At 42.5% G+C, this 15811-nt stretch overlaps 1 protein-coding gene across 4 annotated transcripts in view; it reads right to left on the reverse strand.

Moving 5' to 3' along the window:
• Positions 1 to 15811, reverse strand: part of cxxc4 (CXXC finger 4) — a 224352-nt gene that overhangs the window by 193741 nt on the left and 14800 nt on the right. The window lies entirely within an intron of this gene.

Here is a 15811-nt window from a genome sequence, read left to right on the forward strand (position 1 = left end):
TATCCACAGAGGTGCATATTCAAAAATGCTGCATCACTCTGTGATTAGTAATGTACATTACAAACAAATCCATCTCTGAGACACACTGAATTTCCTTCTACCAGACTTTATATGCCTGGAAATTCAGGCCATTCCAACTGTAGATTTTCCGGACTTCCTCGACAGTCAAGGTAATGCAGAGCCCCAACCCCCACGGCAGTTCCAGTAACTCCCACCCCATCACCAGCACGCCCACAGCAGTTTATCTGCAACACCTCTACATTTGGAGCTGTTAAATGCCCAGTTAATCTGGTGAAATGGAAATCAGTCCAGATTTTTCCAATTATCTGATTTCCTTAAGGGAAAGGAATTATCCATCTTTCAGATGATACTGATGGAGCGTGACCTGGCAGGCAGCCAATTTCTGCAGTATCTGCAGCTTTCGATGATTTTCTACCACAGGTTTACATGCCAGGACTTCACACTGCCCTTCCACCCCCCTCCCCCCCCACCTCTTCACAGCCCCAAACGCTAAACATTACATGTTAGTTACAGCTTCAGACTAGCAATTATTCAATATTCCTAGCAAGGACTGGAGTGCAAGTATAATGTACACTCCCACCACAGACAACTGCAGATAACGCTTTCCAACAGCACAGCAATGCCCTCATGAACCTTAAGGTCCCAAATGTTAAGAGAACTAGTTTGCTCTTTCCATCACCAGTTTTCCTCCATCAGTCTAACAGTCGCAGAACCTTGAGAGTGACAAACAGTCGGCTCAGACACCAACAACTTCATTACTGCAATTCCTTCTTCTTGGTACTCACTAGAGCTCGTTTTAACAGCTCGTCACAGAGTGGATGCAGCAACTAAAGAAGCCATACTGGTTTTCCCATCACTGTTCAATTTCCCCAGCGATCAATAAAGTATGACTATGACTATGACTTCCTCACCAGCAACACTGCTTTGATGGACTGAAGTTGCAATTTTTTTAAAAATCAGAGGCAAAGATGTTAACACAAAATTGAAAGTAACAATTTTATAACTGTATTGGATAGAAAAGTATTCAGTGAGCTTAGCTGAGTAAATAGTCTGTGCACATGGTATCTAAATGAGGGCTGGTGGCAAAGTAGCATGGTGCGTACTCCTGTGAATACCGCAGTGTCAGTCTCCATGCTCAGCATGTCCTGACACAGAAGTGAGCCAGTGGCTGTAATATCAGATGCAAGAACTGTCAGCTACAAAACATAGTCAGCATCACCAACAACAGCACATCCCTTCCCGATAAGCTTCACATATTCCATAAAAGCTTTGAACAGAACTTCACCATAGTCTTCAATGCACCTCACCACACACTGCAGATGGAAGATCAGACTTCAGGAAATTGAGTCCAGGAAAGCAACTAGCCCCGATGGTATCCGTGACAGTGTCCAAGACAAAATCCTATGGCGTTACAGGAAAGATATTTGCATGGATAGCGGAATGGCTGACAGGCAGGCGGCAACAAGTGGGAATAAAAGGGGCTTTTTCTGGTTGGCTGCCAGTGACTAGTGGTGTTCCTCAGGGGTCAGTATTGGGACCACTGCTTTTCAGATTGTTTGTCAATGATTTGGATAATGGAACTGATGGGTTTATGGCAAGGTTTGCGGATGATACAAAGATGGGCGGAGGGGTAGGTAGTGCTGAGGAAGCAATGTGATTGCAGTAGGACTAAGGCAAATTGGAAGAATGGCAAAAAAGTGGCAGATGGAATGCAGTGTTGGGAAATGTATGATAATTCATTTTTTGTAAAAGGAACAATAGTACAGACTATTAGCTAAATGGAGAGAAGGTTCAAACATCAGAGGGGCAGAGGGACTTAGGAATCCTCGTGCAAGACTCCCAGAAGGTTAATTTACAGATTGTGTCTGTGGTAAAGAAGGCAAATGCAAAGTTGGCGTTTATTTCAAGGGAAATAGAATATGCAAGCAAGGAGATAGTGCTGAGGCTTTATAAGACACTAGTCAGGCCGCACTTGGGAGTATTATCAACAGTTTTGGGCCCCATATCTCCGAAAGGATGTGCTGTCATTGGTGAGGGTCCAGAGGATGTTCACGAGGATGATTCTGGGAATTACATATGAGGAACCTTTGGCAGCTTTGGGCCTGTACTCACTGGAATTTAGAGGAATGTGTGAGAATCTCATTGAAACCTAGTGAATGTTGAAAGGACAAGATAATGTGGATGTGATTCAAAGGACACAGCCTCAAAATTGAGGGGCGACCTTTTAGAACAGAGGTAAAGAGGAGCTAGTCTTCCTTCAGTTAGTCCTAATGAAGGGTCTCGGCCCGAAACGTCAACTGTACCTATTCCTAGAGATGCTGCCTGGCCTGCTGCGTTCACTAGCAACTTTGATGTGTGTTGCTTGAATTTCCAGCATCTGCAGAATTCCTCGTGTAGAGGTAAAGAGAATTTTTTTTAGCCAGAGAGTAGTGAAACTACGGTGCAGGCCAAGTCTGTGGGTATATCTGAAGCGGAAGTTGATAGTTTCCTGATTGGTCAGGACATCAAAGGATATGGCGAGAAAGCAGGTGTTTGGGGTTGAGTAGGATCTGGGATCAGCCATGATGGAATGGCAAAACAGATTCAATGGGCTGAGTGGCCTAATTCTGTTCCTATGTATTATGGCCTTAGATCCTGTATAGATGTTGGGGGTATTTGTAGGCATCTACTTCCTCTTCTTACTTTAATCTGATGTTCCCACCTGCTTTACAAGGTCATTATCCCGGTAATGTATAATGAGAGCCATCTGGTGGCTCCAACATCCACCTTTGCAAAGTAAGTTGAGAGGCTGGTCATGGAATACAAAACCTCCAGGCTCCCAGGCGACCTCAATCCCCTCTGCAATTTACCTGCGGCCAAAACAAATCTACGCCAGCTCCCTCATCCCTGGACAGTAAAGACATCGATAATAGACTGTTGTTTATTGACTACAGCTCTGCCTTCAATACTATAATTCCAAGCAAACTCATCTTCGAAATCCTAAACCTGTGACTCAACACCTCCTTTACAACTGGATCGCTGACTTCCTGACCAACAGACCACATCAATAAGAGTAGACAGCACCATCTCCAACACAATTATTCTCATGTGCTAGATGGTACAACCATAGTGGGCCATATTTCAAATAATGATGAATCAGAGTACAGGAAGGAAATGGCGTCATTGCAACTACCTTTCCCTCAAAATCAGCAAAACTAAAGAGCTGATCATTGACCATTGATTTCAGGAGAGGGACCTTACATGTTTCTGTCGACATCAATGTTGCTGAGGTTGAGAAGGTTGAGAATTTCAAGCTCCGAGGAGTGGTTATCACCAATGACCTGTCCTGGTCCAACCACATAGACACCATGGACAAGAAAATGCTCCAGCAGCTCTTCCGACCTCAGAAGGCTAGAGAAATTTGCCATGCTCCGTTTGATCCTCACCAATCTTTATCAATGCACTATGGCTTGGTATGGCAGCTGCTCTGTACCTGACCACAAGAAACTAGCAGACACAGATCAGTACATCACAGCTCAGCCACCCTTCCATGGACTCTGCCTACATGTCACACTGCCTTGGTAAAACGGTCAGTATTATCAAAGGTCTCACCTACCCAAGACATTCTCTCTTCTCCCCGCTCCAGTTGGGTAGAAGCCTGAAAGCATATACCACTCGGTTCAAAGAGAGCTTCCATTTCACCTCTTACTGTAAGACTATTGAATGTATTTCTAATATGATAAGGTGGGCCCTTGATTTCACAATCTACTACACCATTGCCTTGCATCATGTCTACCAGCACTGCATGTTTTCTGAAACTCTTTATTCCGCAGTCTTTTGTTGTTCATCTTGTACACCTCAATGTACTGCTGTAATAAATTGATTTGTACCTCGGTACCTATGACAATAACAAACCAAATTATCAGTTTACTAATGTCTCTTAAACAGTATTCCTGGCAAGGCCTGAGCAGAGCAAGGCAAAAGTGGTCAATTTAACAAAACCCATGCTTGTTCTCTGATTCCAACATGCACACAATCTCTACAGCAATACTAACCTTTAGAAACCCTTTGATGTCCACCATATGGGACGGCACAACGTTTTGCAGTTCCAGCAAACTGGGTTCAATTCTCACAGCTGCCTGTAGGGAGCATGTATTTTATCCCTGTGACTTTGTGAGTTTTCTCTGGGAGCCTCCAATTTCCCCCCACAGTCCAAAGGCATCCTGGTTGGTAGGTTAATTGGTCATTGTAAATTGTCCCTTGATTAGGCTAGGGTTAAATCGAGGGTTAGTAGGTGGCATGGCTCGAAGGACCAGAAGGGCCTATACCAGGCTGCATACCAATATTGGAGAGCTGTTCTCCACAGCCCTCCAGTAAAGTTAGACATGTCATGAACCATAGAACCATAGAAACTACAGCACAGAAACAGGCCTTTTGGCCCTTCTTGGCTGTGCCGAACCATTTTCTGCTTAGTCCCACTGACCTGCACATGGACCATATCCCTCAATACACCTCCCATCCATGTATCTGTCCAATTTATTCTTAAATGTTAAAAAAGAACCTGCAGTTACCACCTCGTCTGGCAGCTCATTCCATACTCCCACCACTCTCTGTGTGAAGAAACGCCCCCCCATGTTCCCTTTAAACTTTTCCCCCCTCACCCTTAACCCATGTCCTCTGGTTTTTTTCTCCCCTTGCCTCAGTGGAAAAAGCCTGCTTGCATTCACTTTATCTATACCCATCATAATTTTATATACCTCTATCAAATCTCCCCTCATTCTTCTACGCTCCAGGGAATAAAGTCCTAACCTATTCAACCTTTCTCTGTAACTTAGTTTCTCAAGTCCCGGCAACATCTTTGTAAACCTTCTCTGCACTCTTTCAACCTTATTTATATCCTTCCTGTAATTTGGTGACCAAAACTGAACACAATACTCCAGATTCGGCCTCACCAATGCCTTATACAACCTCATCATAACATTCCAGCTCTTATACTTAATACTTTGATTAATAAAAGCCAATGTACCAAAAGCTCTCTTTACGACCCTATCTACCTGTGATGACACTTTTAGGGAATTTTGTATCTGTATTCCCAGATCCCTCTGTTCCACTGCACTCCTCAGTGCCTTACCATTAACCTTGTATGTTCTACCTTGGTTTGTCCTTCCAATGTGCAATACCTCACACTTGTCTGTATTAAACTCCATCTGCCATTTTTCAGCCCATTTTTCCAGCTGGTCCCTCTGAAAACCTTCCTCACTGTCTACTACACCTCCAATCTTTGTATCATCAGCAAATTTGCTGATCCAATTTACCACATTATCATCCAGATCATTGAAATAGATGACAAATAACAATGGACCCAGCACTGATCCCTGTGGCACACCACTAGTCACAGGCCTCCACTCGGAGAAGCAATTCTCTACTACCACTCTTTGGCTTCTTCCATTGAGCCAATGTCTAATCCAATTTACCACCTCTCCATGTATACCTAGCAACTGAATTTTCCTAACCTCCCATGCAGGACCTTGTCAAAGGCCTTACTGTAGTCCATGTAGACAATATCCACTGCCTTCCCTTCATCCACTTTCCTGGTAACCTCCTCGAAAAACTCCAATAGATTGGTCAAACATGACCTACCACACACAAAGCCATGTTGATTCTCCCTAATAAGTCCCTGTCTATCCAAATGCTTGTAGATTCTGTCTCTTAGTACTCCCTCCAATAACTTACCTACTACCGACTTTAAACTTACTGGCCTATAATTTCCCGGATTACTTTTCGATCCTTTTTTAAACAACGGAACAACATGAGCCACTCTCCAATCCTCCGGCACCTCACCTGTAGACAGCGACATTTTAAATATTTCTGCCAGGGCCCCTGCAATTTCAACACTAGTCTCCTTCAAGGTCCGAGGGAATACCCTGTCAGGTCCCTGGGATTTATCCACTTTAATTTTCCTCAAGACAGCAAGGACCTCCTCCTTTTCAATCTGTACAGTTTCCATGATCTCACTACTTGTTTCTCTTAATTCCATAGACTTCATGCCAGTTTCCTTAGTAAATACAGACGCAAAAAACCTATTTAAGATCTCCCCCATTTCCTTTGGTTCTGCACATAGCTGACCACTCTGATCTTCAAGAGGACCAATTTTATCCCTTACAATCCTTTTGCTCTTAATATACCTGTAAAAGCTCTTTGGATTATCCTTCACTTTGACTGCCAAGGCAACCTCATGTCTTCTTTTAGCCCTCCTGATTTCTTCCTTAAGTATTTTCTTGCACTTCTTATACTCCTCAAGCACCTTATTTACTCCCTGCTTCCTATACATGTCATACAACTCCCTCGTCTTCTTTATCAGAGTTGCAATATCCCTTGAGAACCAAAGTTCCTTATTCCTATTCACTTTGCTTTTAATCCTGACAGGAACATGCAAATTCTGCACTCTCAAAATTTCTCCTTTGAAGGCTTCCCACCTACCGATCACATCCTTGCCAGAGAATAACCTATCCCAATCCACGCTTTTTAGATCCTTTCTCATTTCTTCAAATTTGGCCTTCTTCCAGTTAAGAACCTCAACCCTAGGACCAGATCTATCCTTGTCCACGATCAAGTTGAAACTAATGGTGTTATGATCACTAGAACCAAAGTGCTCTCCTACACAGACTTCCGTCACCTGTCCTAACTTGTTTCCTAACAGGAGATCCAATATTGCATCCCCTCTAGTTGGTCCCTCTAATATATTGATTTAGAAAACTTTCCTGAACACATTTTACAAACTCTAAACCATCTAGACCCCTAACAGTATGGGAGTCCCAATCAATATATGGAAAATTAAAATCTCCTACCACCACAACTTTATGTTTCCTGCAGTTGCCTGCTATCTCTCTGCAGATTTGCTCTTCCAATTCTCGTTGACTATTGGGTGGTCTGTAATACAATCCCACTAATGTGGCCATACCTTTCCTGTTTCTCAGCTCCACCCATAAGGACTCAGTAGACAAGCCCTCTAATCTGTCCTGCCTGAGCACTGCTGTAATATTTTCCCTAACAAGCAATGCTACTCCCCCACCTTTCATTCCTCTGCCTCGATCACATCTGAAACATCATGATGCTGAGACTGTGACACTGCGCTGGCTGCTGTGCTTCATGTCTGCCAGCTTCATGGCGATTTGCCCCGCTAATATGATGAACTGAGACCAAGACTTGGGCCTACTCCAGGAATTCGGATCTAAGGACTCAATTTGTTTCGGAATGCTGTTGCTCGCTTCCTTTGTTTGCATGATTTCTCTGTGCATTGGGTGCTGGCCTTTTTTTTAATTGGTTTCTTTCAGGTTTCTTACTTTGTGGCTGCCTGTGAACAGACAAATCTCAAGGTTGTATAATTTATATATTCCTTGATGATAAATGTACTTGGAATCTTGAATCTTGAAATGTAAATTTAGCTGAAACACATAAAACTATATAAATTAATTAAAACAAATATAAATATGATAGAAATCTAAAAATCTTAACCCAAATTTATCTCTTTAAAGGCAGTTGGTCCTATTTACATGTAACTTATATCCAGCCCCTCAGTTTTGTACAATATAAATCACAATGGACTTGCTGGTGTGGCAGGTTGGAGGCATTGTTATCTAACTTCCAATGTGTTTCTGACTGCCACACTGCAGCACACATAAAGAACTTAAACAAGCTGAGCATTAGAAGGCAGTCTGTCAGTCATTTCAGGGAGAACCACTGCTATATTGCAACACAGTCTACCTTTAAATGTAATAAGGCCTGGGGAGAAACTATACACTTTGTACCTTCCTTCATGGTAGAATTTCAAAAATAATGGGAAGTCATGAAATAAAGAAATAATATTTGTAAATCCCAGGATTCCATATCCAATGGTTATGTAAGAAATGTTTTCTCAGACAATGGATTGATCGGTTTACACCCTTCAGAATGACCTCTGCAATTTGTAAGGTCGCAAAATTTAACAAATTACGATGGCAAATCCTCTGCAATTTGTAAAATAACAAAATGTGGAGAATTGTTTTGAAAAGATATAAGAGCAAAATATTTTTATAATGAGAGACAGAGAATTTTTACTGTCTAGAACAATCGTCATGTTGTTGTACTAGTTAGTAAGTAGGCAGAGAAGTAAATATTCTTCTTTATTGCTCAGAGATTACAGTATCGGAGTCAGGCAGAGTACTCCAATTTTTCAGGGTCTCAGAATGACCAAATCTAGAGTATTGTCTGCAATATTGCTCTCTTTACCAAAGGAACAATATACTTGCCTTGAAGAGAGCACAAGAGCATTTTTGGACTGATTACTGAAAATAGAGACCAATCTTAAATAGAAATAAGGTGAACCTGGCCAGTGTTTCTTGGAGTTTAGAACAGTATCACAAAACCTTTTTTTGCGGGGGGGGGGAAGAGTAGCGGGGTGGACTGGCAATCAGAAACACTTGAATGGCCACATGTGTGAGCTGTGCTTCATCACAAAGTAATGTTGCTCTCATCAAGTCATGTTAAAGTGTTAAGGAACAAGAGCTGTAGCTAGCTGGTTGACCCTCAATTCATACAGGAAACTGAGGAGCTGAAGGGATGTAGAAACCCCTAAGTTGCAGGAGACAGGTACCTGGGTGACTGTCAGGAGGAGGAAAGGAAATGAGCAGCCAGTACAGAGTACCAATACAGAATACCCCTGTGGCCATTCCCCTCAATAATAAGTATACCGCTTTAGATACTGTTAGGAGGGAAAGACGACCCACCAGGGGTGAGCCACAGTGACCGGCTCTCTGGTACCGAGTCTAGCGATGCCACTCAGAACAAGGGAGGAGAATAGTGAGAGGGGATTCCATTGCTAGAGGAGTGGACATGAGGTACTGTGGGCATAATAGATACCCAGATGGTGTTACTTCCCAGGTACCAAGGTCAGGGATGTCTGGGGTTTTGGGGGGGGGGGGGTGAGCAACTGCAAGTCTTGGTACCAATGACGTGGGTAGGAAAAGGGAAGGAGTTCTGAAGAGAGAATTTAGGGAGGTGAAAACTGAAAAACAGGACTCTCAGGATAGTCACCTCTGGATTGCTGCCTGTGCCATGTGCCAGTGAGGGCAAGATTTGGCAGATGAATGCGTGGCTGAGGAATTGGTGCAGGGGGGCACGGTTTCAGATTTCTGGATCATTGGGATCTCTTCTGTGGAAGGTATGACCTGTACAAAAGGGACGGGTTACACCTGAACTCAAGGGGGACCAATATCCTTCTGGGCAGGTTTACTACAACTGTTGGAGAGGGTTTAAACTAATTTGGCAGAGGGATAGGAAACTGAGTGATAGGGCTGAGGATAGGGTGGTTGGTGTACAAGCAGAGGCTGTGTGTAGTGAGGCTGTCAGAAGGGAGAGGCAGACGATAGGGCAAAATTGCAGTCAGTGGGGTGAGTTGCAATGTAACAGGGGGCCAAACTTGAAAAAGGTGATGAATACAGGACTGAAGGTTTTATATTTGAATGCACAAAGTATATGGAGTAAGGTAGATGATCTTGTAGCACAGTTAGAAATCTGCAAGTATGACATTGTGGGCGTCACTGAGTCGTGACTGAAAGAAGATTATAGTTGGGAGCTTAAAATTGAAGGTTGTACATTGTATCAAAAGGTAGGTAGAGGGGGGTAGGGTGGCTATGTTCATAAAAAATGAAATGAAATCCATAAAAAGAGGTGATATGGGATTGGAAGATGTAGAATTGTTATTATGTTCTGTACTTCAAAACATTAAACTGATTTAAGGAAGACAAAGGAGTCGGAAATGCAGGTGTAACTTCATCTTTACATTTGGGTAGGCACGCACCTATCGCATGGTAGTCTGATGATGCATGCAATTAACATATTTTTACATATAACCCATAATTAATCATTTAAATGAACAGGAATGCTTAATTAAACAATGTATGTACAAGATTACATAGGGAGAAGATGGCGGCGCGACGGCAGCGCGTGCAGCCTCTCCAGTGATGAATATCTGTTATCTGTCAAGTAGGGGACCGTGCACAATTCTGATTTGATGGAGACAGACGTGAGTGCATAGCGGAACATCTGGAAAACTTCTGAAATGCCTGCTTTGCTGCCGCTGCTACTGTGTGGTAACCAGAATCTCTGGAGCTGAAGGCCTCGAAATCCTCGGCTTTGCCTGCTTCAGTGGCCAGGGAGAGGTTGAAGGCGCTTGGCAGAGGATGGCACTCAGGAGGCTGTATCGGACAGGCTGCTCGGAAGCTCTGAGTTTTCGGACGGATGGACTCAGGGTCAGCTGGGGTCGGCTGCTTCCAAGGTATCGGCAAGTTGATGGTGCCTGGAGGTTTACGGCAGGGAGTTTCTCCCTTTTGCCACCACTATCGGGGACTCAGGAGTCGATCGACTCGGGGACTTTGAGACTTTTTTTTTAACTGTGCCTATGGACTGATCTTCATCAAATTATGGTATTGCTTTGCACTGCTGTAACTATACGTTATAATTATGTGGTTTTGTCAGTGTTAGTCTTTGGACTGTCTTGTTTTCTGTGATATCATGCCACAGAAACATTGTATCATTTCTTAATGCATGTATGCATTTCTAAATGACAATAAAAGAGGACTGAGTGTTCTCATAATCTAATATTATTGTAATATTAAATACACACTCCTTCTACTTAGCTATGAACTCCAACTCAATAGAGAATGCATCTCAACTATATACACAGTATACTACATAATACAACTACTAAGTTAAGACACCCACAGCAGAGTCATTTTAAACCATCCCAGTTAGGCTTACAGATTTAATCGTTGTGGAGGTTTTCTTACTCTTGTGGGATAACATACTTCCTGACAAAGGAGGATCACTCTGCTTGGCAGGTGAGACTTGCGGCTGTGAAACAATCTCAGGTTCTGGGGCCTCCTCCATGGTGTTTGTAGAAGTTGACTCAGAGGCAGCTCTCAACACCTTTCTTCCCCTTCTTCTAGTTTGTGATCTAGCATCTTGATCTAGGGAAGGTATATTTAGTTCACTCGGGTATTCTCTTATTAATCCTTCTATTGCTCCCTTCACGACCTGATCTCCCCTCTGGGTTTCATCACTGTGGAAGAAAACTAAAGTTTGAATGAAATTTTGTCGTCAAGCTTGACTAGCTAAGTATTGCCCAAGATTTGGGTCATGAAGTTGGCAGTATAAGATGCAGATTTTGTCTTGCTTGTGCTAGCTAACAATAGCTAGCAATAGATCACGCCTATAATGAGGTATTGCTAACCACTGTCTGAGACTCTCTTGCTAACAGAGGAACCGTACATGGATGTGCAGTTACAATTTTGTGTATTGCACAGAAACATTTGTGAACTGGCTGATACCAGACGAGTGCTTCTTGAAATCACTAGGTATGTTTAGCTGTATAAATTTAAGATCTAACCAGACACTAGCGCAATCAAATGGCAACGGCTCTCCGTGATCACGTATTAAAGGATTAGCCATATACTGAGGTCTGTGTCTTTATTTCTGTTTGATAACGGGGTAAATTCTCTGACAGTAAATACGGTAAAACACGATAGATTCTTCAACACTCATCCACAACATCATCTAACAAACCCTCTGTTTTCCTATCTCCATTGTCTCTATTCTTTTTGGCCTTCCATTCATCCAGCTGGACTTTGGTCTGTGCATCTACTTTTACAAGCAGCTTTTTCTCTCCCACTTGAAGTTCATGCAATAATATTAATGCACGCAGAGTGGGTTCTGGCTCTTTATACTCACAAAGCCAAATGCTTGCAACTTTCCTGAAGCTTCTTGAATGCCCTCCCAGCTTAAAACCTAGCCACAAAGGTATTGTAGTCAGACCACTGCTCTCATGACTTTCACAAAAACAAATGAGTGCCCCAAAGAATGAATGACAGTTCAAACACTGAAGCCTCCCTGCTCTCCCCCATGCACAAGCAGTAGCAAAGCAACAATCCGCCCCCACCCCTCACCCAGTCTACAAAAAACCATCAGCAACCTCCACCCACCAAGCAACAGCAAAGCTCCAATAAAGAGCATTATCTGCAGTACAACAAAAACTAATCGTTCCCCCGACAATTCAGCATACCACAGTCTCTCTCTCTCTCTCTCTCTCTCTCTCTCTCTCTCCCCCTAATAAAGGGAAAATGAGGTGTCCCCTTTGTGAGAGTGAGAGTGACTGAGTGTGTGAGAGAGAGAGAGAGATATCAAATACTGATTCGTGTTGAGAGAGTGAATGTGGACAGGCTGTTTCCTATGGTGAAGGAGTCCAGGTCCACAGGATACCACTGAATAGAGGGATGTCCACTTAGAATGGAGATCAGGAAGAATTTCTTTCGCCAATGGATGATGAATCTGTGAAATTTGTTGCCACAGATCTCAGTGGAAGCCAGGTCATTGTGTATATTTAAAGTGGAGGTTGATTGATCGGGGTATGAAAGGTTATGGGGAGAAGGCAAGAGAGTCAGGTTGAGAGGGAAATGGATCTGCCATGATCAAATGGAGAAGCAGACTCCATGGGCTGAATTCTGCTCCTATGTCTTGTGGTCTTATGTGAAGTTTTTGATGTCCTCAATTGTTTGCTTCTTTAACTCTGTCTCCTGTGCTCCTTTCATCCTGCCAGTTCTTGTCCATTTTGCTTTCTACACTACTCCCTCAGCACCTCCTGGCTGCTCCCACTATGGCCTTCAAAGCTGCCTTGCACTCTATCTCTGGCAACCCCTTAGTATTACCCTGCAGGCTTACAGGTTTTATCCTTCTCTTATCGCGCTAATGATCTTGAGATCTTCCACACTTTCTAAATCATTTTAGCCTCTCTCTATAGATCAGGTTTGTTGCTGAATAGAAATTAAAGAAAAATGCAGATACTGCAATATAAAACAAATGCAAAAAATGCTGGAAATATTCAACAGGTCTGGCCACATCCATGGGAGGAGAAACAGAGTTAACATTTCTCATTGGAGACTGTTCATCAGTGAACATCGCCTCTAACCAGAAACGTTGACGTTTCTCTTCCTACGGATATGGCCTGATATTCTGAGTATTTCTGCCACTTTCTGCCCTTGTCTTCTACTAAAATAGCTCATTTAGTAACCTACAAATTGTTATAGATCTTGAACTGCCACAAGATGTGCCAGATACCAAGGTTGCACGAAGTTGGAGTGTTGCCTCGGACTATATGTTGTGCACCATTAAACTAAAAGAATGGAACACAATTCACAATAATACACATTAATAACAGAAGAACTTGACTAACTGGAACCTGAGAAGCTGTGAACCCCAGCTTTGGTGTCTTATCCAAAGGATCATAAACTCAGAATACAGGTTGGTCATTTAAAACCAAATGGAGTTAAGTTTCTTCACTCAAACTGTTGAAAATTTTGATACTCTTTACACCAGAAGCCTCTGCATATTCATTGGATTTTAAGTTGAATAAGCATGGAGCAGAGATCAATAGATTAATGGACACCAAATCAATAAGTAAGGAGAAAGCAAAGGAAGGTGAATGTAAGGTACACCAGCTGTGACCTTATTAAATGGTGGAGCATGTTTAAAAGTGAAAAGGCAAGTTACTGAAATCCACACTTGTCTCCAACGACATAATTTTTGACTGAGCTCTTCTACTGTGAATGAACTCAGTTGAACTATGAACTCTTTTGATCATTAGCGTAAAATGATTCCCATTGCTTGGGCCACCTTAAAACACAGCTATCAATCTCAACAACAAACTGTAATTAAACTTCAAACAAGTTGTTCAATGGACTTTGTTTCTGTGACACAGATAAACCAAGAGCTTTATCACAAACCTTGACGAGCAAGCAGAAAATACTCCTGCTTTCTTTGCTCCCATTTATTTTTGCCCCTGTCTTGCTCACAAAATAACCAGACTATTTTCTGCTGGGAAGAAGAAACCTATTATTTTCAGATATTTGGGGTGCTCCACCAACAGCCATGGTGTTAAAGGATGTGCGTGGGTAACTATCGTGTTGTCTTGTTATGCTCTTGATGTGACTGATTTACCAAAACTTCTGGCTAATAACTCCAATAGATTTTAATGTGCACCACCACACATATAATTGACAACAATGGAAGGACATGTCCTATACCTCAGGTTGCAAGGTATACAATGGGGGGGGGGGGGGGGTGCAATATTCCAGCTGGGAGTAAGAGATAAAACACACCAAGATCCATGCTTTCCCAATGGCTTGTTTCACCTCCTCCTTCTCCTACCCTGTAGAAATGTTACATAGTGACTTCTCTAGTCACAACTAATCCTATACATTCTTATGCTGTCATTTCTATTCCTAATGTAAGGTATTGAGGTTTAAAGTCCCTACAGCCAATCCTATCCCATGCCTTAATTTCCAATCCTTAAATTCACCTTCCTTCTAATTAATTAAAGAAAATAGCTTTTCTCCTGAATTACAGGAATTTTTTTTACATCTAACAGTTTCAACATGTAGCCTCATTATCTCCTTTCATCTTAAGTAGGACACCAGCTTCTTCCCCGATCTGCCTCCAAGATTGTTTTTCGAAACACACCTTTTCCTCTAAGCAATGTTTAATTCTCCCGACTAGAAAAGAATTTTTTACAGAATATTTCAAACTCTTGCTGGCTTGAACTTGAGATGTGAGTGGAAGTTTCCCCTTGTTTCCAGTCTCCAATTTTGGTCTTTTAACTCCTTCAACTCTGTTCTCATATTATATCTGATCTCCAATATGTCATCCCCACCCAGAGCTCATAATTATTGTGAGAAATCTCAGGCACCACTATAAATAAAGCAGAGCTGAACAGAAAGAATTTTTAGAAGGAATATAAACAGCTAATTGCAAAAATATATTTTAAAGTATTGAGATTTATCAGCAACAGTGAATGAGTTAGGGATGATGAGGAGTTTAGGGAGGGAAAGTGGTGGTTTGAGCGGGTGGCTGGGGGTATATTGCTCCCAGCAGTTAACTTTATCAAACTCAATTTACCAGGAAAACAGAATCAGTTTAAAGAGTAAAGGTCAGAGAAGATAAGAGAAACCTCCTGAATAAAACCAGGGCAAATTCTCCAAAAACAAAATGAGAGTAGTTACATGTGAATTATGAACACAAAACTAATCAAAGTAGCTGCTAGCAAGGTACAGGCCAAACCTGTCTTACAAACGGGTTCCAATTTTATGGATGGCCATATGTCAACTAGTGGAATGGTGCCACAGCAACAACCTGGCACTCAACGTCAGTAAGACAAAAGAGCTGATTGTGGACTTCAGGAAGGGTAAGTCGAAGGAACACATACCAATCCTGATAGAGGGATCAGAAGTGGAGAGAGCTAGCAGCTTCAAGTTCCTGAATGTCAAGATCTCTCAGGATCTAACCTGGTTATAACCTGGATCTAACCTACATATTGATGTAGTCATAAAGGCGGCAAGAGTGCAGCTATATCTTATCAGGAGTTTGAAGAGATTTGGCATGTCAACAAATACGCTCAAAAACTTCTCTAGTTGTACTGTGGAGAACATTCTGACAGGCTGCATCACTGTCTGGTATGGAGGGGCTACTGCACAGGACCAAAAGAAGGTTGTAAACCTAGTCAGCTCCATTTTGGGCACTAGCCTACAAAGTACCCAGGACATCTTTAGGAAGCGGTGTCTCAGAAAGGCAGCGTCCATTATTAAGGACCTCCAGCACCCAGGGCATGCCCTTTTCTCACTGTTACCATTAGGTAGGAGATACAGAAGCCTGAAGGCACACACTCAGTGGTTCAGGAACAGCTTCTTCCCCTCTGCCATCCGAGTCCTAAATGGACTTTGAAGCT

This window comes from Mobula birostris, chromosome 17, assembly GCF_030028105.1.
Source record: "Mobula birostris isolate sMobBir1 chromosome 17, sMobBir1.hap1, whole genome shotgun sequence".
NCBI lineage: Eukaryota > Metazoa > Chordata > Chondrichthyes > Myliobatiformes > Myliobatidae > Mobula > Mobula birostris.